Raw genomic sequence first — 21,944 nt, 5'->3', positions numbered from 1 at the left:
AATAGTTTGCACAATACACAAAAAATCAGTTTACACAAATGTTCACATAAAATACTTTTAATTGTTCAAAAAAAAAAAACAAATAGTTGATAATTCCAGCCCAGCAATGGTCAACAGGTGCAAACACCAACAAGTGACATCATTTCAGCAGAAACAGTCCATCAGTTGCACCCAGCAATGTTGAGAGCAGGTGCAGACACCAACAAGTGACATCATTTCAGTAAAAGCAGTCCATCAGTTGCACCCAGCAATGTTGAGCAGGTGCAGACACCAACAAGTGACATCATTTCAGTAGAAGCAGTCCATCAGTTGCACCCAGCAATGTTGAGAGCAGGTGCAGACACCAACAAGTGACATCATTTCAGTAAAAGCAGTCCATCAGTTGCACCCAGCAATGTTGAGCAGGTGCAGACACCAACAAGTGACATCATTTCAGTAGAAGCAGTCAATCAGTTGCACCCAGCAATGTTGAGCAGGTGCAGACACCAACAAATGACATCATTTCAGTAGAAGCAGTCCATCAGTTGCACCCAGCAATGTTGAGCAGGTGCAGACACCAACAAGTGACATCATTTCAGTAGAAGCAGTCCATCAGTTGCACCCAGCAATGTTGAGCAGGTGCAGACACCAACAAGTGACATCATTTCAGTAGAAGCAGTTCCATCTGTGGCACCCAGTAAAGTTGAAGAGGTACACACAGCAACAAGTCACATTAGTTCAGTAGAAGCAGTCCATCAGTGGCACCCAGCAATGTTGACTAGGTGCAGACACCGGCAAGTGGCATCATTTCCATAGAAGTAGCTTCATCTATGCACCCAGTAATGTTGAGCAGGTGCAGACAGCAACAAGTGACTTCATTTCCATACAAGTAGTCCATCAGTTGCACCTAGCAATGACGAGCAGGTGCAGACACCGGCAAGTGACATCATTTCCATAGAAGTAGCTTCATCTGTGCACCCAGCAATGTTGAGCAGGTGCAGACAGCAACAAGTGACTGCATTTCCATACAAGTAGTCCGTCAGTTGCACCTAGCAATGATGAGCAGGTCCAGAGAGCAGTCCATGATATTCACTATCACCGATCACACTGTTCATCAGAGTATATAAGCACAAATTAAACATGTCCTAGTGGCACCAATCATGTAGAAAAAGTACAAGTAAAAGTCCATAATATTCACTATCACTAATCAGACAGTTCAGGCATGAACAATAGTTTGAATACACATACAAATGCTTTTACACACTAGACATATAAATTCTAATAAACACACAAATGATATCAGATAATTGTCATATTAACTATTACAAATACTCAAATATCAGTAAACCTATAATATTTATGGGTGTCAGTGCAAGCCACAACAAACAAATAAAATGATATTTAGGAGATAGGTGGGTAGGATTAAGAAAGGAAAACACACAAAACACACTCACTCATCTTTCATCCACATTAAGTACTACTGTGTAACTGAATAGTGTTAATTGTGTAAATGCAATTCTGTCAAAATATGATGTTCATCGCGTGTATCAAGTAGTAGTGGCAGCAATGTATAACAGTCAATAATAGTTAAGTCAATGTCATAGTCATCATGTCAAGACCGATGTTTGCCAAGCCAGATCAAAATGTACGGTTGCTGAACAACTGTCAGTGAGCCAAGATATGCAATTACTTCCTCTCTCCAAAAAAAAGTATATACTGCTTAGTGATTTAACAAAGTGTGTGTATAGACTATCTTCCTTCTACTTTAGCGTTCTAGTCTGCTATCTTCATCCTCCTTGTTCCATAAGACCAACAAAAAAAAAATATGCTTCTCACTTACTTTACCTCTTATATACCAAAACTCCAATAATCATCAGCATCACATAATCTCAATACTTCAATAATACCTCTTACGTCGATACATATAAATCTTATCATCAATATCATTTACCTTACCTCTTGTCCACAAAAACTCCAGTAATCATCAACTTCATATAATCTCTATACCTCAATAATACCTCAATAATACCTCTTCAATGCGTCGATACATATGAACCTTATTGCCAATATCATCTCACTTCCAACACAACTCTTTCCTCTAGTCAGTCTCCTCGAACAAGTACAGATAAAATCCTAGTGCAAACTTCAGTTCATCCTCCCATACAATCTGAAGACACATTGTCAACACACAACCTCTGTGTAATCCGTCTGACCCAAATCTTCTACTCATTATGAATTATAAACAAAAGAAATGTGCCGCCGCCCAAACACAGCGCGGTATCCTTGTACTCTCCGTATGTTTACATGTAGCTGTGAGTTTCTCTAAAGTATGTCATTCCACAAAAATATTTCAAAAGTATATCATTCCCCAAAAATTTTTACGTTAGATATATGATGTATTCCTTTAGAGCGTCGAGATTTAAGAGTTTCTACTTCGACAGTGTTATCATGAATAATTTTGCGAATTCTATATGGACCATTGTAAAGCAGAAGAAATTTGCGACGCAAGCCTTTTCCTTTATGAGACAAACGGTGAGACTTAATTAACACTTTTTGACCAACTGACAATATTTTTGAACGACCAGGACGCTTAGCTGATTTCTCTCTTCTAGCAGCCGCAGATATCAATATTTCGTAGAGCCAGGTTGACAACTTCAGAATGCCGCAGTTTCCGTGAAGGCGGAAAAGGAACGATTTCAGATATGCGATTTGTCGGTGCTTTGTTTTTTAATATCAGTAAAGGCGGTAAAGAAGTTGAATCATTAGGGAGTTCATTCAGAATGTTTTGAAAAATATGAAGATACTGATCCCACGTTCTGTGATTCTGATGACAATAAAGACGACACAATTTATTGATTTCCTTCATCCATCTCTCTGAAGCGTTAGATTGAGGGTGAAAAAGTGAAATGAAAATTGGTTTAATTTTACGACGCTGTAGAGTACGAAGCCAAATTTTAGAACGAAACTGTGATCCATTATCTGATATAACCTTATCAACATGACCAAGTTCTTTAAGAAAATGTTTGATAAAAGCGTTAGATACTGAACGAGCTGTTGCTTTGCGTAAAGGTGTAAAACATACATATTTTGACGTCAACTCCACTGCTACGAAAATGTACGCAAAACCATTAGTAGAACGAATCACTGGACCGAACAAATCGACATCAGCCATCTCCTTTAATTTCGCTGGAATGATAGGAAACAACGGTGCTCTGTGAGAAACTGTTGGCGGCTTAGCCTTTTGACATAATTTGCATTTGGCCAGAACAGATCGAATACGTTTTTCCATATTACTGAATTAGCAATTTTCTCGTAATTTATGAAAGCATTTTCTGGGACCAAAATGTGCATAACTGAAATGCGTATACCAAATCAGCTTATTAACCCACTCATCAGGAATACAAACTAACCAAACAGAGTTGTCGACCGATTTTCGTTTAAAAAGAATGTCATTGCGAACTAAATAGCATCTAGTTTCTCTGGATCAGGAAGAATACCTTCTGTAGCAATAATGTGACCGAGAAATTTCACCTGAGAACGACCAAATTCAGATTTTTCCAAGTTCTCTGTAATACCAACTCTTGCAAAGATACGTAATAATGAATCCAAAATTTTGTTGTGCTCACTCCAAGAATGTTTAGCAATAAGAATATCGTCCACATATGAAGTAATATTGTTACGAAGATAAACAGGTAAAATTTCATTTAAGCTACGAATGAATGCTGCAGAAGATATAGTAAGTCCAAACGGTAATTTCCGAAGTCACTTTTGGGTAAATTAGTCATATCAGGTTATTGTTTACTTACGCTCTAGATAGATTGATGGTCGAAGAGTTGGTTTGACAGATGCAAAGGATAGTAAAAGAGTAGGCAGCGGTGCAGAAAACTAAAAGAGAAATAGCACCACTACAGCTCGGGGCCCTATGCTCGCTACGGCACATATTCACTTAGAGTAGTGAATCCCCTGAGGACTTTAATAGCCGCACATAATTTCCAGTATGTGACTTTGTGGCACATCTGGCGTGATCTAACCATGCACATGGATGTATGTCATTCTTAGAGTTGCGAAAGATCTTAAATTTCCGAACAGTCAAAAAGTGTTTATAGTCAAAGTTTTCGCCTCGTGGCGACAAAGACCTACCGCGTCTGTCCCAGTCCCAATGACGATTATTGTCAAGTTCGTGCGCCTGGCGCTCTCTTGTCGCATCCCGTAAATGAAACAAATTATTTTCTTCAAACCCCTCTGCTATCTGTGATTCCAAATTTCTTTTGCTGTCTTTTCCTACAATTTCGCCTTCGATCTGTTTGACTTGCTTTCGTAATGCCTCAACTTCCCTTTTAACGCGTTCATTAAATTTTCCCTGATTTTCAACATGTTTATTTATGTTCTGATACTCTTCGGTTTCTGCGAATGGTAATGGAGCTGTATCATCCGAATCTCTGTCCCCATGTAAACTAAGATTTGTCAATTTATCTGATATCTCCTCAACTCTTTCCGCTAAATCACCTATTTTTTCTTTCTGTTTATTTACGTCTTCCGTAAGTGTCGCAACTCGGGCTTCAGTATTGATACATTTGGTAGTTAACTGTTCATATTGTCGTGTTAGATTATTTATTCTGTCATTTAGTACAGATTCCTCGATTCTCTCAAATATTTCTTTCTTATCGTGTGCACGTTGTAAATTTAACTCTGAAAATTTTTGTACTATCACGCGATCTCTTTCTTCCTGTTCTCTATCCTGTTCCCTTTGTCTAATCTCTACTGCAATTAATCTATTATTGTGAGAATTCAAAATCGGTTGTACTTCTTCTCTGATTTCTTTCTTTAACTCATCTTTCATATTTTTGAAACATTTCCCTATTCGTGAGTCTAACCGTGTTTCCAGTGTTCCCATCTCAGTTCTGATTGTTACTATTTGTGAGTCCAACCGTGTTTCCATTGTTCCCATATCAGTTTTTAATTCAGATCGTAAAGTTCCCATCTCTGTTTTTAATTCAGATCCCAAATTTAATATTGCACCCATCAACTGCTCCATATTAAATGGTTCAAAATTCTTTTCGCCCCGAACATTTCCCGCAAAACCAGTTTCCTTCGTCATAGCTGTAAAGCTATCTATGTTCGATACTATTTCAGAATCTTCTATCGTTAATCTCGTATTCTGTGAATTTTCTAATTGAGAAAAATTTTGAAATGGTTCCGGACTGTCTTCCCGACTTATTAAATTGTTTTCAACTCCATTATTCATCATACTGTTGTCCTGTGTGGGCGAGTTCGCCATGTCAACAATTTCATTATTCTCACTATTCATCATTCTTGCCTTTTTCATTGATCGCGTAATCATTTACAAAATATACAAAACTCGTCACTGTACGAAAATTACACACAATGACTCTTTATCTCCAACAATACCATTTACATGAAAAGTTTCCCTCAAACACGATTAATCGAACAATTGAAATAATTGCACTAAATTGTCAAACCCGTAGACAAGACAACAATTTAAATTTTGAAAAATACCATTAGAAGAATGACAATTACCAAATCTACACATGCAATACAGACTACAATTACTAAACTCAAATTACTACAACAATACTACGGTCTACTATTTTTACAATCAGAAGAATTCCAAGGGACGATCCGAAGCAGCGGTCGCCACGTGCATGGGGGCTTAATTAAATATGATTGAAAATACTTTTAGTTTTTAGTAGCTGTATGTCCGATTACGCTGTGTCTCGTAATCGGTTGGCCCTGACTAGTATTATTACGCAATCTGACTGCATAGAATAACAACAAACAATGAAAGAAAATTTTCGTAAACACAGTTAATTAATTAAGTCCCCAGCAACTATAAAACCTACTAAACCAAAGCACAAGTATAACTGTTCTGTATGTGGAAGTATGACTCAACGCACATCTGGCACGGTTCTTCTTCAACAAGACAAGAATTTTTAAATACCAATTATACGGACGTGATAAAAGAAAATTAGAAATACTATAATTGCGCAAGAAAGCAGAATTAAACTCTAATACAAGAACACACGCCAGATGCTTTGTTGACTGAACCTGTAATGACGCATTATTTAGGACACTGAAATAAAAAGAAACGGAGTTTATTACCTCATTTATATTGATGAAAATCACTCTAATCCTTACATTATCTCTCACACCGACTCTCTACTACCACATCTCAACCAGAACTCTCCAATATTACATCTCAGCAAGCACTGCCTAATAGCACATCTCAACAAACACTCTCTACTACAACATCTCAGCACCGACTACCCCGAGTCCTCGACAGGCACTGACTTCTACGAGCTCTCCCCAAGCACTGACTTCTAAGAGTTCTCTCCAAGCACTGTGGAGGCGGCTTAATAATACTCTTTGGCGCAATCTCTGGCGCAGTGGCTCAGTGTAGCCACCTTTCAAAATGGGGAAATCCTTTGAGATGAACGACTTTGACAAAGGAGAGATTATTATTACGCAGAGCCTGTGGACGAGTATCTCGAAAACGGTGAAGCTGGTCGAATGTTCACATGCTACTGTCCTAGGCATCTACGGGAAGAGGTAGAAGGATAGTGAAATCATCCCACTAGGCGCTAAATGTTTAGATGCCCATGACCCTTTGCAGTTCGGAGACTTGTCTGCTCTGTAAAATAGGATAGATGGTGATCTTCGGCATCTCTGCTAAAAGAGCACAATGTTGGTGCACGAACAAGTGTTTCGAAGCACACCGTTCATTGAAGAAAGTGGAGCTCCGCAACAGACCACCCCTACGTGTTCACACAGTGACCGAATGACAGCGTCAGTTACGATTACAGTGGGTACGAAACCATCGGTATTCGACAGTCGATCAATGAAAACTGGTCGGCTATTCTGGTGAATCACATTTTTGCCGCACTAGGCCTTTACAAAAGTAGTCATTGAGGTGAAAGGCGGCTGGAAACATTAGCACCACGGACGCAGGCTGGTGAGAGCAGTATTATGCTGCGGGAGTCATTCTCTTGCGCTTGCATGAGACCTGCGACGCTGACAGCTGTAAACCAGCTGCATACTTTCATGCTTGATGTCTTCCCCGACGGCGATGTCATCTTTCAGCGATTAATTGTCCATGTCTCGGAGCTAGAACCGTGCTACAGTGCTTTGAGAAGCATTATAGAGAACTCACATTGATGTTTCGGAGACCAATTCGCCTGATGTAAATCCTGTGGAACCCAACTTAGTCGCTATTGCGCGCCATCACCGCGTACGCAAATCAGCTGCCGCTATTTACGCGAATTACATGATCTCTGCTAGGCATCTAATGCCACATACTGCCATAAAGCTACCAACAGACTTTCGGATCCCGAACACTCAGGATCAGTGATGTATTTCGTTTCAAAGACGGACAAACAAGCTATTAAGCAGATGGTCATAATGTATTGGCTCATCAGTGTATATAAACGACTTAAGAGACAAAACGTCGAATCAAAACACCTTTCAGCCGTCTAAATTTCCAATTGTTATTTTACTGAGCAATCAGTTTCGGCGATATATTACGCCATCATCAGGCCCCTCTATATGTCACGTAGCCCTTAAGCAGGGGAAGCCCTTTGTCTTCCCCTGCTTAAAAGCTACGCGAGATGTAGAGTGGCCTGAAGATGGCATAATACATCGCAGAAACTGATTGCTCAATAAAATAAAAAAAATGAAATTTTAGACGGCTAAAAAGTGTTTTGATTGGCGTTCTGTACAGAAAAGCCGAGATCATGCAACCATATAATAAAGATGGACGTACATAGATTTAAGAGACAATCTGAGCAGCCATCTTACATTATTTGCAGATGATGTCATCTGTCGCCTATTAATGTCATCAGAAGATCAACACCAATTGCAAAACGATTTAACTGACAATTGACCATAAATAGTCTAATGAAAAGCGTGAGGTCATCCACATTAGTGCTAAAAGGAATCCATTAAACTTCCGTTACACTATAAATAAATCAAATCTAAAGGCCGTAAATTCAACTAAATGCCTAGGAATTACAATTACGAATAACTTAAATTGGAAAGAACCCATAGAAAATGTTATGGTTAGGCGAACCAAGGACTGCGTTTTATTGGCAGAATACTTAAAAGATGCAACAGGTTTACTTAAGAGACTGCCTACACTACGTTATCCGACCTCTATTGGAGTACTCTTGTGTGGTGTGGAATTCTTACCAAAGGTGATTAGCGGAGTATACGGAGGAAGTTCAAAGAACGGCAACACGTTTTGCATTATCGAGAAATAGGCAAGAGAGTGTCACCGACATGATACAGGATTTGCGGTAGAAATTATTAAAACAAAAGCGTTTTTTGTTGCGGCAGGAGCTTCTCACGAAATTTCAATCACCAATTTTCTCCTTCGAAGGCGAAAATATTTTGTTGACGCCGACCTACGAAGGAAGAAACAATCATCATAATAAAATGAGGGAAACAGAGCTCGCACGGAAAGGTGTTCGTATTTTCCACTCGCTGTTCGAAAGTGGAATAATAGAGAATTAATGTGAAGGTGGTTCGATGAACCCTCTCCCGGGCACTTAGATGTGATTTGCAGAATAGCGATGTAGATGTAGATATTAGCAAACAGGTCAAAATCATAACCAGTGTACTACTGCAGTCAGATAGTGTTGATCAGAGTGAAATTTTGTTCAAATTCACCACTTTAAGAGCTATGCCTAGGGGCTTAATTTTCGCATTATCCATTTAAATTCGCGCACAAACAATTAGAGGTTAATTCTTAAAAATGTGGCCTACCCACAATTAGTTTTAGAGGGTTAAGGGAAATTCTGCACCGTGGGGTTTTGCAGGACATCCACCTCTTCACTGCAGGTGATTGTATAGTACGCTTTTCTTTAGTGTGATAGTCTTTTTGTTGCGGTTTTCTGCTAGGTTCGCAAGAGAGCTTCTGTAAAGTTTGGAAGGTAGGAGACGAGGTACTGGCAGAAGTAAAGCTGTGAGTACCGGGCGTCAGTCGTGCTTCGGTAGCTCAGTTGGTAGAGCACTTGCCCGCGAAAGGCAAAGGTCCCGAGTTCGAGTCTCGGTCGGGCACACAGTTTTAATCTGCCAGGAAGTTTCATATCAGCGCACACTCCGCTGCAGAGTGAAAATCTCATTCTGGAAACATCCCCCAGGCTGTGGCTAAGCCATGTCTCCGCAATATCCTTTCTTTCAGGAGTGCTAGTTCTGCAAGGTTCGCAAGAGAGCTTCTGTAAAGTTTGAAAGGTAGGAGACGAGGTACTGGCAGAAGTAAAGCTGTGAGTACCGGGCGTCAGTCGTGCTTCGGTAGCTCAGTTGGTAGAGCACTTGCTCGCGAAAGGCAAAGGTCCCGAGTTCGAGTCTCGGTCGGGCACACAGTTTTAATTTGCCAGGAAGTTTCATATCAGCGCACACTCCGCTGCAGAGTGAAAATCTCATTCCAGAGAATCAAAGTGTCTGTGCTGTGGTGCAATCAAAGGATGTTGAAAATTATGTGGACTGATAAAGGTAAGTAGCTTCTTCGCAGAATCGGCAAAGAAAGTAAATTATGGAAAACGTTGACAAGAAGAAGGGACAGGATGATAGGACATGATTTCCTACATCAGCGAATACCCTACATGGTACCAGAGGCAGTAGAAGTTAGAGACTATAGAATAGGACAGAGACTGGAGCTCATGTAAGTGCTACGCTAAAATAAAGAGTGTGGCACAAGAGAGGAATCGAACAAGTAATATGACTGATGACTAAAAAAAAAAAAACCTAAGTAGCCAGTGGCCCAACATACTAATAGAAGGCTTCTGCGTATCAAGTACGTGCTCGCTCACTAAGTAAGACACTCGCTGAGGCCAGTGGAGAATGGCTGAGCCGAATTCCGTGTCTTGAGACGTCTAAAATTCCTGTCGGTTTCCATTCTAGCAGTATCACCTTGGTACTGTGGATCACTCACCTCGAACTTCGTACACATAACTCCTAAAATATTACTTCCACCACAAAGCAGCCACGACTTGATTCCTACACTCTCAATCGAGGGCTGCCAATCGACTTCTCGATTTTACGAACTCAAAGTAGCGTTACGAAAATGGTTTTTACATATAGGTCTTTCAGAAAATCAGATTCAGAAGCAGTGTGCAACGATCGTGTGGAACCCAGATCGCTCTGTTCGTCTACGAGAGCCGGAAAGCAGTAGATACTGGAACCCAGATTGATGCCGGAAAGCGTTCGTTGCAGTTCCTCACTCCTGCCTAATAAACAAACGGTTTAAATGGCCCTGACCACTATGAGAGTTAACATCTGAGGTCATCAGTGCCCTAGAACTTAGAACTACTTAAACCCAACTAACCTAAGGACATCACACACATCCATGCCCGAGGCAGGATTCGAACCTGCGACCGTAGCGGTCACGCGGTTCCTGACTGAAGCGCCTCGAACCGCTCGGCCACAGCGGCCGGCGCCTAATAAACAAAATACATGCATACGGAATATCAGAGGAGCTATATGGCTGTAGAGTCGCTAGCGAACAGAACGCAGCGGAGGGAAATTTTCAGACATAAATGTAGCTTCAGGCGTACCGCAAGAAAGTGTTACGCTTTTGTCACTTAAGTTATTTGTAACATGCGTAACATTGTATCGAAAACATGCATGAAGAATACAAGCGCCAAAACCCGTATGGAAGGAGGCATAGACAAGCACAAACAACACAATAAGCCACATGAGAGGGGACAAGCACGACCACAGATTCCGAGTCCGCGGTAGGAAAAAACACATTGAGGACACATGACTCAGAAGGGATCAACTCGTAAGAGACCCCAACCAAGAACACATGACACTGCATGCCATAATACAGTCACATAAAACACAATAGCCAGTGACAATCATAAAACAAACGCAGCACTGACACTAGCTGTGACACCACATACTAAGACTCTAGTAATAACTCAAATGTCTCTTTGTAACAGAAGGCTTGAGGAACATTTATTTCGAGGCTCTTCCTCTCCAACGACACTCTGTATATTGTACACAGTATACTGTACACAAGCAGTAATGTATTACTTGTTTTAATACGTGTAAGCAGAAGCACAGTCTCTTCTTAATTTGAAGCTACAATCTATGCATTTTAAATACTGAATGTATTTACTGTATAAACCGCGTACAAAACTTAAAATGTAATGTGTTAAGTTGTATACTCAAGTACCAATGAACTAAGTTCTATTTCTACTAATGAGTTCACAACCATAACTTTATTCTTCATGTAAGGCTAAAACTTACTTATTACCTGCATCAAATGCTCAATCAGTATACAATCTGTGTTACACCAGGTGTGTGCGTACCTAAGGTATCTCACAGGCTATACTACAACTACCAACAATTAGGCAAACAAACAAGTACTGAATACCAGGTAGTGTTCTGACATGCAATACTCTAAGTAATATAGCAACAAACACAAACACAACAAACCTACATAAATACACTCTATTTCATATGAGAATAGATCGAGGTTCTACCAAGACCTTGTCACCTGAGACAGGTAGAAATAAGATATTATCAATCAACAAGTTAGTCAGACTATATTACACATCTAAATGTAGCATATCACTTCCCTCTACATACTGCAACTTTTTCTGCTACACTTACTGTATTAAATTCTTTTAACGTTCGCGTTATATAAATTATATTCTCCTCAATTAGACAGAAACAAATTATAGAGGATCACTTTAACAATCGTAAAGCATTAATTTCTCAGTAACCCTAAAGAAATTTTTGTACATAATGTTGTTTACATTATTTAAAATAACATTAACAACTGCATACCAATAAGATTGTAACAAAAAGAAGTCTCTGCTATTAGATTTAGCAGCATCCGACCTACCTTCAAGGGGGTGAGTTAATGAAATAAATAAATAATACGTAACATAACAACTAAAAAAAGAAAAGTAAATTACTCTCGTATACTAAGCAAGAAGATGCTGGAACCGCCTCCCTTCGTTGTTCGGGCACTTCGACACCTGCTTACGAAATTGCTCATTATACTCTGCAGTTCCCTCTGAGAAATTACAGCGATTTATTGATGGATGTTAGTTTTAAGTTCATCTAAAGTGTATGGATTTGATTTGCACAGTCGTAGGGGACTAAATAGGGGGAACGAGGGGGCCATATGTTGTTAGAGAGAACTCTATATTGAAACGCGTCACGAATTTCCTGTAATGAGAAGTTCGCTGTAGTGCCGCAGAGCCCTGCTGAAGTTCACAAAAGCACGTTTTCTCTCAGTTAATTGGCCAGAAAAAGACAGGAAAATGTTTTTCGCGTATCTTTCACTGTTAATTGTTTCATGAACAACGGGTCAATTTTTCTCCCAGCGCTAATATCGCACCACATTCCTCTTTTTGATAATGTAGAGGTGCCTCCTGTATTACGTTTGGCTTTTCAGAACTCCAGTAACGGCTATTTAGTGAATTAACATATGCACTTAGCTGGAACTATGATTCGTCCGGAAAGAAAGTTAGGTGAGGGTTAATTTCTTCGCCATGTATCCTACTCAAAATCCTATCACAAAACCGCAACCTTCTTCCAGGGTCACCCGGTTGAAGTTCTTGCACTGCAGTTATTCCATAGGGCTGTAACTTTGTAACTGTTTGAATAGAGCCAATGGAAAATTCCCATTTGCTGAGAAAGAGGTCGAACTGGTTTTACAGGAGACCTTTCCAGAGCATGCCGAATGTCATCCAGAGTTTCTTCTGTGAGTACTGAACGTGGCTATGTTTCCTGTCAAGAACACTTCCCGTTTCGCGAAAGTTATTTATCAATAGATGAACCGTACTCTGATCACGAACCTGAACATCAGAAAATTCCTCTTGAAGTAATCTGCATATAGCACGCACTGATTTTGTATGATCATATAACTCATACATGAAAACTTTTTGGTGAATAGAATAGTTGAATTTCGCATTTCACTTGGAACATTTTCTGTGCATACACTGTATTGCTTCGCGTAACAAACACATGCCACATGCACAAACAAAGGTCTCGCAGTGGAAGGGAAACATACTCCTCGCCAGTGCGGCCGTCTGCTGGCTGCTGACCGGGTAACAAAATCCCCGTCAGGCAGAGTAAACCAAGAAACACTAAGGTATTTTGAGTTATACGGAGCACCAACCAAGGGCAAATTTTGCCCGTGTTACAATAAGTTGTAAATCTTGTAATTTGTTGTTGTTGTTGTGGTCTTCAGTCCTGAGACTGGTTTGATGCAGCTCTCCATGCTACTCTATCCTGTGCAAGCTGCTTCATCTCCCAGTACGTACTGCAGCCTGCATCCTTCCGAATCTAAATTGGTGATACCTTGATGCCTCAGAACATGTCCTACCAACCGATCCCTTCTTCTGGTCTAGTTGTGCCACAAACTGCTCTTCTCCCCAATTCTATTCAATACCTCCTAATTAGTTATGTGATCTATCCATCTAATCTTCAGCATTCTTCTGTAGCACCACATTTCGAAAGCTTCTATTCTCTTCTTGTCCAAACTATTTATCGTCCATGTTTCACTTCCATACATGGCTACACTCCATACAAATGCTTTCAGAAACGACTTCCTGACACTTAAATCTATACTCGATGTTAACAAATTTCTCTTCTTCAGAAACGCTTTCCTTGTCATTGCCAGTCTACATTTTATATCCTCTCTACTTCGACCACCATCAGTTATTTTTCTCCCCAAATAGCAAAACTCCTTTACTACTTTAAGTGTCTCATTTCCTAATCTAATTTTCTCAGCATCACCCGAGTTAACTCGACTACATTCCATTATTCTCGTTTTGCTTTTGTTGATGTTCATCTTATATCCTCCTTTCAAGACACTGTCCATTCCGTTCAACTGTTCTTCCAAGTCCTTTACTGTCTCTGACAGAATTACAATGTCATCGGCGAACCTTAAAGTTTTTATTTCTTCTCCATGGATTTTAATATCTACTCCGAACTTTCCTTTTGTTTCCTTTACTGCTTGCTCAATATACAGATTGAATAGCATCGGGGAGAGGCTACAACTCTGTCTCACTCCCTTCCGAACCACTGTTTCCCTTTCATGTCCCTCGACTCTTATAACTGCTATCTGGTTTCTGTACAAATTGTAAATAGCCCTTCGCTCCCTGTATTTTACCCCTTACACCTTCAGAATTTGAAAGAGAGTATTCCTGTCAACATTGTCAAAATTTTTCTCTAAGTCTACAAATGCTAGAAACGTAAGTTTGCCTTTTCTAAATCTAGTTTCTAAGATAGGCAGTAGGATCAGTATTGCCTCACGTGTTCCAACATTTCTACGGAATCCAAACTGATCTTCCCCGAAGTCGGCTTTATTAGTTTTACCATTCGTCTGCAAATAATTCGCGTTACTAATTTTCACATCTGTCAACACCTGCTTTCTTTGGGATTGGAATTATTATATTCTGCTTTAAGTCTGAGGGTATTTCGCCTGTCTCATACATCTTGGCCACCAGATGGAAGAGTTTTTTCAGGACTGGCTCCCCCAAGGCTGTCAGCAGCTCTAATGGAATATTGTCTACTCCCGTGGCCTTGTTTCGACTCAGGTCTTTCAGTGCTGTGCCAAACTCTTCACACAGTATCATATCTCCCATTTCATCTTCATCTACATCCATTTCCATAATATTTGTATTCCTTTTTGCCTACTTCGTTTACTGCATTTTTATGTTTTCTCCTTTCATCAATTAAATTCAATATTTCTTCTGTTAGCCAAGGATTTCTACTAGCCCTCGTCTTTTTACCTACTTGATCCTCTGCTGCCTTCGCTACTTCATCCCTCAAAGCTATCCATTCTTCTTCCGCTGCGGTTCTAGGCGCTACAGTCCGGAACCGCGCGACTGCTACGGTCGCAGGTTCGAATCCTGCCTCGTGCATGGAAGTGTGTGATGTCCTTAGGTTGGTTAGGTTTAAGTAGTTCTAAGTTCTAGGGGACTGATGACCTCAGATGTTAAGTCCCATAGTGCTCAGAGCCATTTGAACCATTTTTCTTCTGCTGTGTTTCTTTCACCCATTCCTGTCAATTGTTCGCTTATGCTCTCCCTGAAAGTCTGTAGAACCTCTGGTTTAGTCAGTTTGTCCAGGTCCCAACTCCTTAAATTCCCACCTTTTTGCAGTTTCTTCAGTTTTAATCTACTGTTCATAACCAATAGATTGTGGTCAGAGTCCACATCCGCCCCTGGAAATGTCTTACAATTCCTAAATCTCTGTCTTACCATTATATAATCTATGTGAAACCTGTCAGTATCTCCAGGTTTCTTCCATGTATACAACCTTCTTTTACGATTCTTGAACCAAGTGTTAGCTATGATTAAGTTATGCTCTGTGAAAAATTCTCCCAGGTGGCTTCCTCTTTCATTTCTTACCTCCGATCCATATTCACCTACTATGTTTCCTTCTCTCCCTTTTCCTACTCTCGAATTCCAGTCACCTATGACTATTAAATTTTCGTCTCCCTTCACTATCTGAATAATTTCTTTTATCTCATCATACATTTCATCAATTTCTTCATCATCTGCAGAGCTAGTTGGCATATAAACTTGTACTACTGTAGTAGGCATGGGCTTCGTGTCTATCTTGGCCACAATAATGCGTTCACTATGCTGTTTGCAGTAGCTTACCCGCACTCCTATTTATTTATTCATTATTAAACCTACTCCTGCATTACCCCTATTTGATTTTGTATTTATAACCCTGTATTCACCTGACCAGAAGTCTTGTTCCTCCTGCCACCAAACTTCGCTAATTCCCACTATATCTAACTTTAACCTCTACATTTCACTTTTTAAATTTTCTAACCTACCTGCCCGATAAAGGGATCTGGCATTCCACGCTCCGATCCGTAGAACGCCAGTTTTCTTTCTCCTAATAACGACGTCCTCTTGAGTAGTCCCCGCCCGAAGATCCGAATGGGGGACTATTTTACCTCCGGAATATTTTATCCAAGAGGACGCCATCATCATTTAACCATACAGTAAAGCTGCATGCCCTCGGGTAAAATTGCTACAGTACTTTCCCCTTGCTTTCACCCGTTCGCAGTACCAGCACAGCAAGGCCGTTTTGGTTAGTGTTACAAGGCCAGATCAGTCAATCATCCAGACTGTTGCCCCTGCAACTACTGAAACGGCTGATGCCCCTCTTCAGGATCCACACGTTTGTCTGGCCTCTCAACAGATACCCCTCTGTTGTGGTTGCACATGCGGTACGGCTATCTGTATCGCTGAGGGACGCAAGCCTCCCCACCAACGGCAAGGTCTATGGTTCATGGGGGGGGGATTTGTTGTAATATGTATTTATTTTATGTAATTCTGTTTCCATCGAAATATTAGTTTAACAGGAAATAGTGACAACGTAATTGAAAGTTTAATTTTTTAACACTCATAGGGTGAATATAACAACCAAGAATGGTCAAATCTTGTTCGATGAAAGTACTTGTAAACAAGATAAGAAGGTTTGTAATTGAATACAAAGGCTGTCTAAAGTTTCTATGCACTCTTTGATTTATTAACTGAATAATACAGCTCTGTCATTGAGAGAAAGTTTCAAAAACAGCAATGAAAACACTTGCGAAAAAACATGTTATTGTGCATTGAAAACTCTCTGAAAACACTTTTCACTTGGAGAGAATATTTTCACTTACAGATGACATTTACCTCCTACACACAAAATGGTTGATTCTGAATGAGTCTTACACAGATGGCGCCCACAGCTTCCACATGTTAACTTGGTTTTTGTGATGTTATCTCTTTCTCTCTGGTTACTGGCATTCTTCAAGCCTAAAACCTTGCTTTCCTAGTTGGTTCTTCATTTGCAGCAATTTTGTTTACCTCTAGTTTCTTTCCTAGGATCTCTCCCATCGCGGAAATAATAGGCAACTGGAGTCCTTCCAAATAAATGGCTCGCTCTTCTATGTATGGTTTGAAAAGTTCGTGGCCTAATTCATGGAGATACAGTTTTCCCTTCATTCCATTTAGGCCCATTCATCTTGAACAGTGTGTATGAGTTAACTGCAGGTATATCAATTAGGCTGTAGAACACTGACACAGGCCATCTTCTCGTACACCCTTTTGTAGAGTATGTCCTAACCGTTTGATCTACGGCATCCACTCCTCCCTTAGTGGAATTATAGTACAGGTTTATGTGTGTTTTCTTTATTGGTGTATCGACTTCTACTCCTGCGTTACGATGTTGTGTAGACAATAGCAACAGATTTGTCTTTGGTTTTACCTTTGTGACGTAAGAGACAATTGTTACTGGCGGCTTCTTAGTAGATGGGTCTGTGAATGCGAATTTGGAGGAATACAGCTCTCTGCCTGCTGTCGTCTTAAGTTCCTGCGCTACATGTTTTCAGTTTGATTTGAGTGTCCCAACCAATGTAAGTTTGTGGTCTTGATAGAGAATGTCCGCCAACTCCACACAAGTGTAGAAGCGGTCAGTTGTGACATTGTAGCGTGCATTCTCTATTGGCTCGACCAGTCTCTTCACAATCTCAAGAGGACCTCGTTCACTGGCAGGTCTACTGTCTTTTCCAGCATACACTTTCATTTGTATTATGTATCGTTCAATTGCACTACAAAGCATTCTGACTAATATTCCATATTTTCCAGGTTTGTCTTTGAGGAAAAATTTGAAAGGACGACCTCTGAAAAGACACAACATTTCATCAATTGTATTGTCAGGCCCACTTCTGAAGTACCGTGGGAATATCCCATTCAATACTTCACGCAGCGGCGCAAATTTGTTACTTACACGTTTCTGACCTGGTGCCTTTATCATCAAAGCGAAGAATTTTCAATAGCTGATATGATCTTGTCTTACCCATAGCTCCTCCATAAATCGCACTTCCCAATAAATTTGACCATAAATCAGATAAAGAAATATTGATGTCCTGGTAAACTCCCATTAGAATTAAAATTCCTATCAATGCATATATTTCAGAATCGCTAACGGAAGATACGTTTTCTCTTTCAGCTTCTTCATTTGTATGGTCAAGTATTTTCCGTACTAATTAAGGAGTGAAATTTTTTTAAAATGATTCACATATGCTTGTTACTTTCCCAGCACTGGTTATTCCTTGACGTTCACGGACTATGTGAGCAAAATTCCTTTTACTATGTCTCGGAGCTTCTGCAAGATACACTCTGCCAGAACTTGTAACATATTTATTTGGAGCGTTACCTGCATGGTTTGTTTCTTCTTCACTGTCCTCCGCTTCTTCAATGGAATCCTTTTCTACTTCTGTATGTTCTGACTCAAAATCAGTTAAAACTGATAATTCGTCGTCCAGTAAAGTTCTGCAAGAAGTTCTGCGTCGTTCAAGCCTCTATAACTCATCTTACAAAATCTACTTTACAATAAAGGTGTCGCTCTACTGTGACAAATCGCTAATAAAAAAATGGTTCAAATGGCTCTGAGCACTATGGGACTTAACTTCTTAGGTCATCAGTCCCCTAGAACTTAGAACTAATTAAACCTAACTAACCTAAGGACTCCACACACATCCATGCCCGAGGCAGGATTCGAACCTGCGGCCGTAGCGGTCACGCGGTTCCAAACTGTAGCGCCTAGAACCGAAACTGCTAATAGTAATAATGGCAAGCCTAAAATCAACAATGAAACTCAACAATTAGACGCTCAACAAACCACTGTAAAACTCATGTTCGAGGTTGCCAACTGAATAAAAGAAAGAAAAACGCACGGGCAAATTTTGCCCATGATTGGTGGTTGTAGGGAAGATAAGAATTGTGGTCGCGTGGAGTACCAACCCCGGGCAAAATGCGCCCTTTAGGCGTAAAATTCCTATTTTGTACTTGCAGTTATAAAAATTTAACCATAGAAACGTACAGCGCAGTGTGTTATAAGGTAACAGACAAATAGAAAAAGACCAAAAAGCATAGAAAGATATTTGCCATGACATTTTTAAAAAATAAAAATGTACGGGCAATTATTGCCCTTGCTTGGTGTTTCTAGGATTTTGGTTGGTTGGTTGGTTGATACGGTGGAAGAGACCAAACAGCGAGGTGATCGGTCCCATCGGATTAGGGAAGTATGGGGAAGGAAGTCGGCCGTGCCCTTTCAAAGGAACCTTCCCGGCAGGTACCTCAAGCGATTTAGAGAACTCACGGAAAACCTAAATCAAGATTGCCGGACACGGGATTGAATCGTCCTCCTCCAGAATAAGAGTCCAGTGTGCTAGGAGTGGTTAAGGATTGATCACCATGTATACAGGGTGATTTTTTCCACCGCGTCCAAACTCTAGGGACTGATCGATGAGAGGATATGGAACAAAACAGGTCTAATGAACTTATGTCAAGAAATGCATGGTTTCCATGCTAGAGACCGTTTATTCAATCATACTTTGCTACAGAGACTACAGTCTAATACGTTCTGTACCATGCAGCCATAGTTACAGTATGCATGGTTTCCTACTAGAGGGTGGTACTGTTCCTCAAGTGTCATGCCCAACCTCTCTCTCCTGCCATAGTAGCTGGAAATGTTGTGCCTGCTTCACTTCTCTTGTTGATTCACCTTGTAGTGGATGTGATACAGCATTGTACCCAATGGTTCCGTATTCGAAAGGCAAAAGGCAGTGGAAGGCGGGCACCAAGAATGTATCAGGAGACCTATCCCCGCCGACCACAATCACAACAGTCAAGGTTTGCAACAGTGCTTCACCGTTTGTCTGAGACAGGGTCGCCGGCCGTTGTGGCCGTGCGGTTCTAGGCACTACAGTCTGGAACCGAGCGACTGCTAAGTTCTAGGCGATTAATGACCTCAGAAGTTAAGTCGCATAGTGCTCAGAGCCATTTTGAGACAGGGTCGTTTCAGGAAGCAGGAAATCATGAAGGACGTGTCCGAAATGTTCGGACACCAGACTTGGAGGAAAATGTGTTAAACACTGTGGAAGGGACCACCGTGTCAGTGCCAGGCAGTTGGCCCGACAGTACAGGATAAGCCAGATGACCGTGAGGAACATTCTCTGTGATAATTATTACTAGCCTTATCACTTACAGCATGTACAGGACTTGCTAGCGACAGACTTTCCACATCGGGAGCAATTTTGTCACTGGTTTCTTCACCAGTCAATCACGATTCCGGAATTTGTGTCATCCTCCTATTCACAGATGACGCCACCTTTGGGCGCAGTGGTTTCTTCAACTTTCATAAAATTCATCTGTGGGGTAGTGTGCAGAACCCCCATGATATGATGACAGCGAATCATCAGGATAGGTGCAGCCGGAATGTGTGGGCCAGGATAATTGGCGACCATATTTTGGGACCAGTCTTCCTTTCACGTTGGCTAACACGCCGTAACTATCGGCGTTTCTTGCGGTTGACTTTGCCTTCCCTGCTGGAAGAAGAGGCATTGATGGTTCGAAGGGTTATGTGGCTGCTACATGACGGTGCGCCAGCCGGCTTCGCCGTTAAAGCCCGGACGCATCTCAGTCGTATCTTCCTTGGTCGGTGGAAGGATGGGGGGGGGGGGGGGTCGAGTTGCATGGCCTGCTCGTTTACCAGATCTCAATCAAAGCGATATCTGGTTGTGGAGCCATCTCAAAAGTATCGTGTATGCAGAGCTCATTCCAGGTGTGGAGACACTGGAGCAGCGTATCCATGCTGCCTTTGACACTGTTTGGTTGCAGCCTGGCCAATGTGAACGCGCGCACACGCATGTGTCGAGACACATGGAAACCATTTTCAACACATACTGTAACTGTTGCTGCATGGTACAGCGCGTGTTAGACCGCAGTCTCTGTAACGAAATATGATTGAGTAAATGGTCTCTAGTATGGAAACCAAGCATATCGGGACATAAGTCCATTAGACCTTTTTTGTTCCGTATCCACTCATCGATCAATCCCTAGTGTTTGTACACTCTGGAAAAAAAATCGACGTGTGTAAATGACCCAGTGGGTAACGTCGGAAATTCCATGAGGCTTTTCGATATTGATGCTTTTGTGCACAGAGAGGTCGAACGGCTGGAAAATTGTATCGAAATACAGGTAGACCTGGAGAGGAGGTACGACTGGTGCAGAGGTTTGCAGCTGACCCTCAGCAGAAACAAATGTAAGGTGTTGCGCATAAACAGGCGGAAAGACTCATTATCGTATGATTACACGATTGCGGAACAATCATTGGAAGCAGTCCCACACATACGAATATCTAGGAGTGGCATGACTGCATAAAACGAATCGTAGTAAAGGTAGATGTCAGACTGAGGCTCATTGGGAGAACCCTCAGGAATGTAGTCCACCACGATCGTGAAAAGAGATATTTAGGTTATAAAATCCTTCGTCGATCAATACTTGAATATTGCTCGTCAGTCTGTAATTAATACCGCACAGGATTGATAGAGGCAATAGAGAGATCCAAAGAAAAAACAGCACACTTCGCTATAGGTTCATTTAGTAATCACAAAAGGATCACGGAGATGCTCATCCGGGTACAGTGGCAGACGCTGCAAAAGAGGTGTTCTGCACCACGGTGTGGTTAATATTCTGAGAGAGCGTACGTTCCTACGTGAGTCAACAGACATGCTGCTTCCTCCAATACATATCTTGCAGGAAGACCGTGAACGTAAAATTAGAGAGATTCCAGCCCGCTTGTGGGCTTACCAACGAATGTTCTCCCCGCGACCCATTCACGGTAAGGACAGGAAAGAGGGGAAATGCCAGCGGTACACAAAGTAACCTCCACCACACACCGAATGATGGCTTGCTGAGCGTAGATGTAAATGCCGGCTATATCACAATCACACCAGTAACATTTCTGTGTAAAGTGATGCTTCGTGCCACGGGTTTTGAAAAAAAGCTGGAAAACACTCCCCATCATTGAAATTCACTAGGTCTTAAGCAACCGCAATAGATCCTGACCACAAGCGATTTAGAAAGTTTACTGGAAAAGTAGCCTATTAACCAGGCTGGAAAAAGCATCCTTCTCTA

Source organism: Schistocerca americana, chromosome 3, assembly GCF_021461395.2.
Source record: "Schistocerca americana isolate TAMUIC-IGC-003095 chromosome 3, iqSchAmer2.1, whole genome shotgun sequence".
In the NCBI taxonomy this organism is placed as follows: domain Eukaryota; kingdom Metazoa; phylum Arthropoda; class Insecta; order Orthoptera; family Acrididae; genus Schistocerca; species Schistocerca americana.
This window is presented reverse-complemented; position numbering follows the sequence as displayed.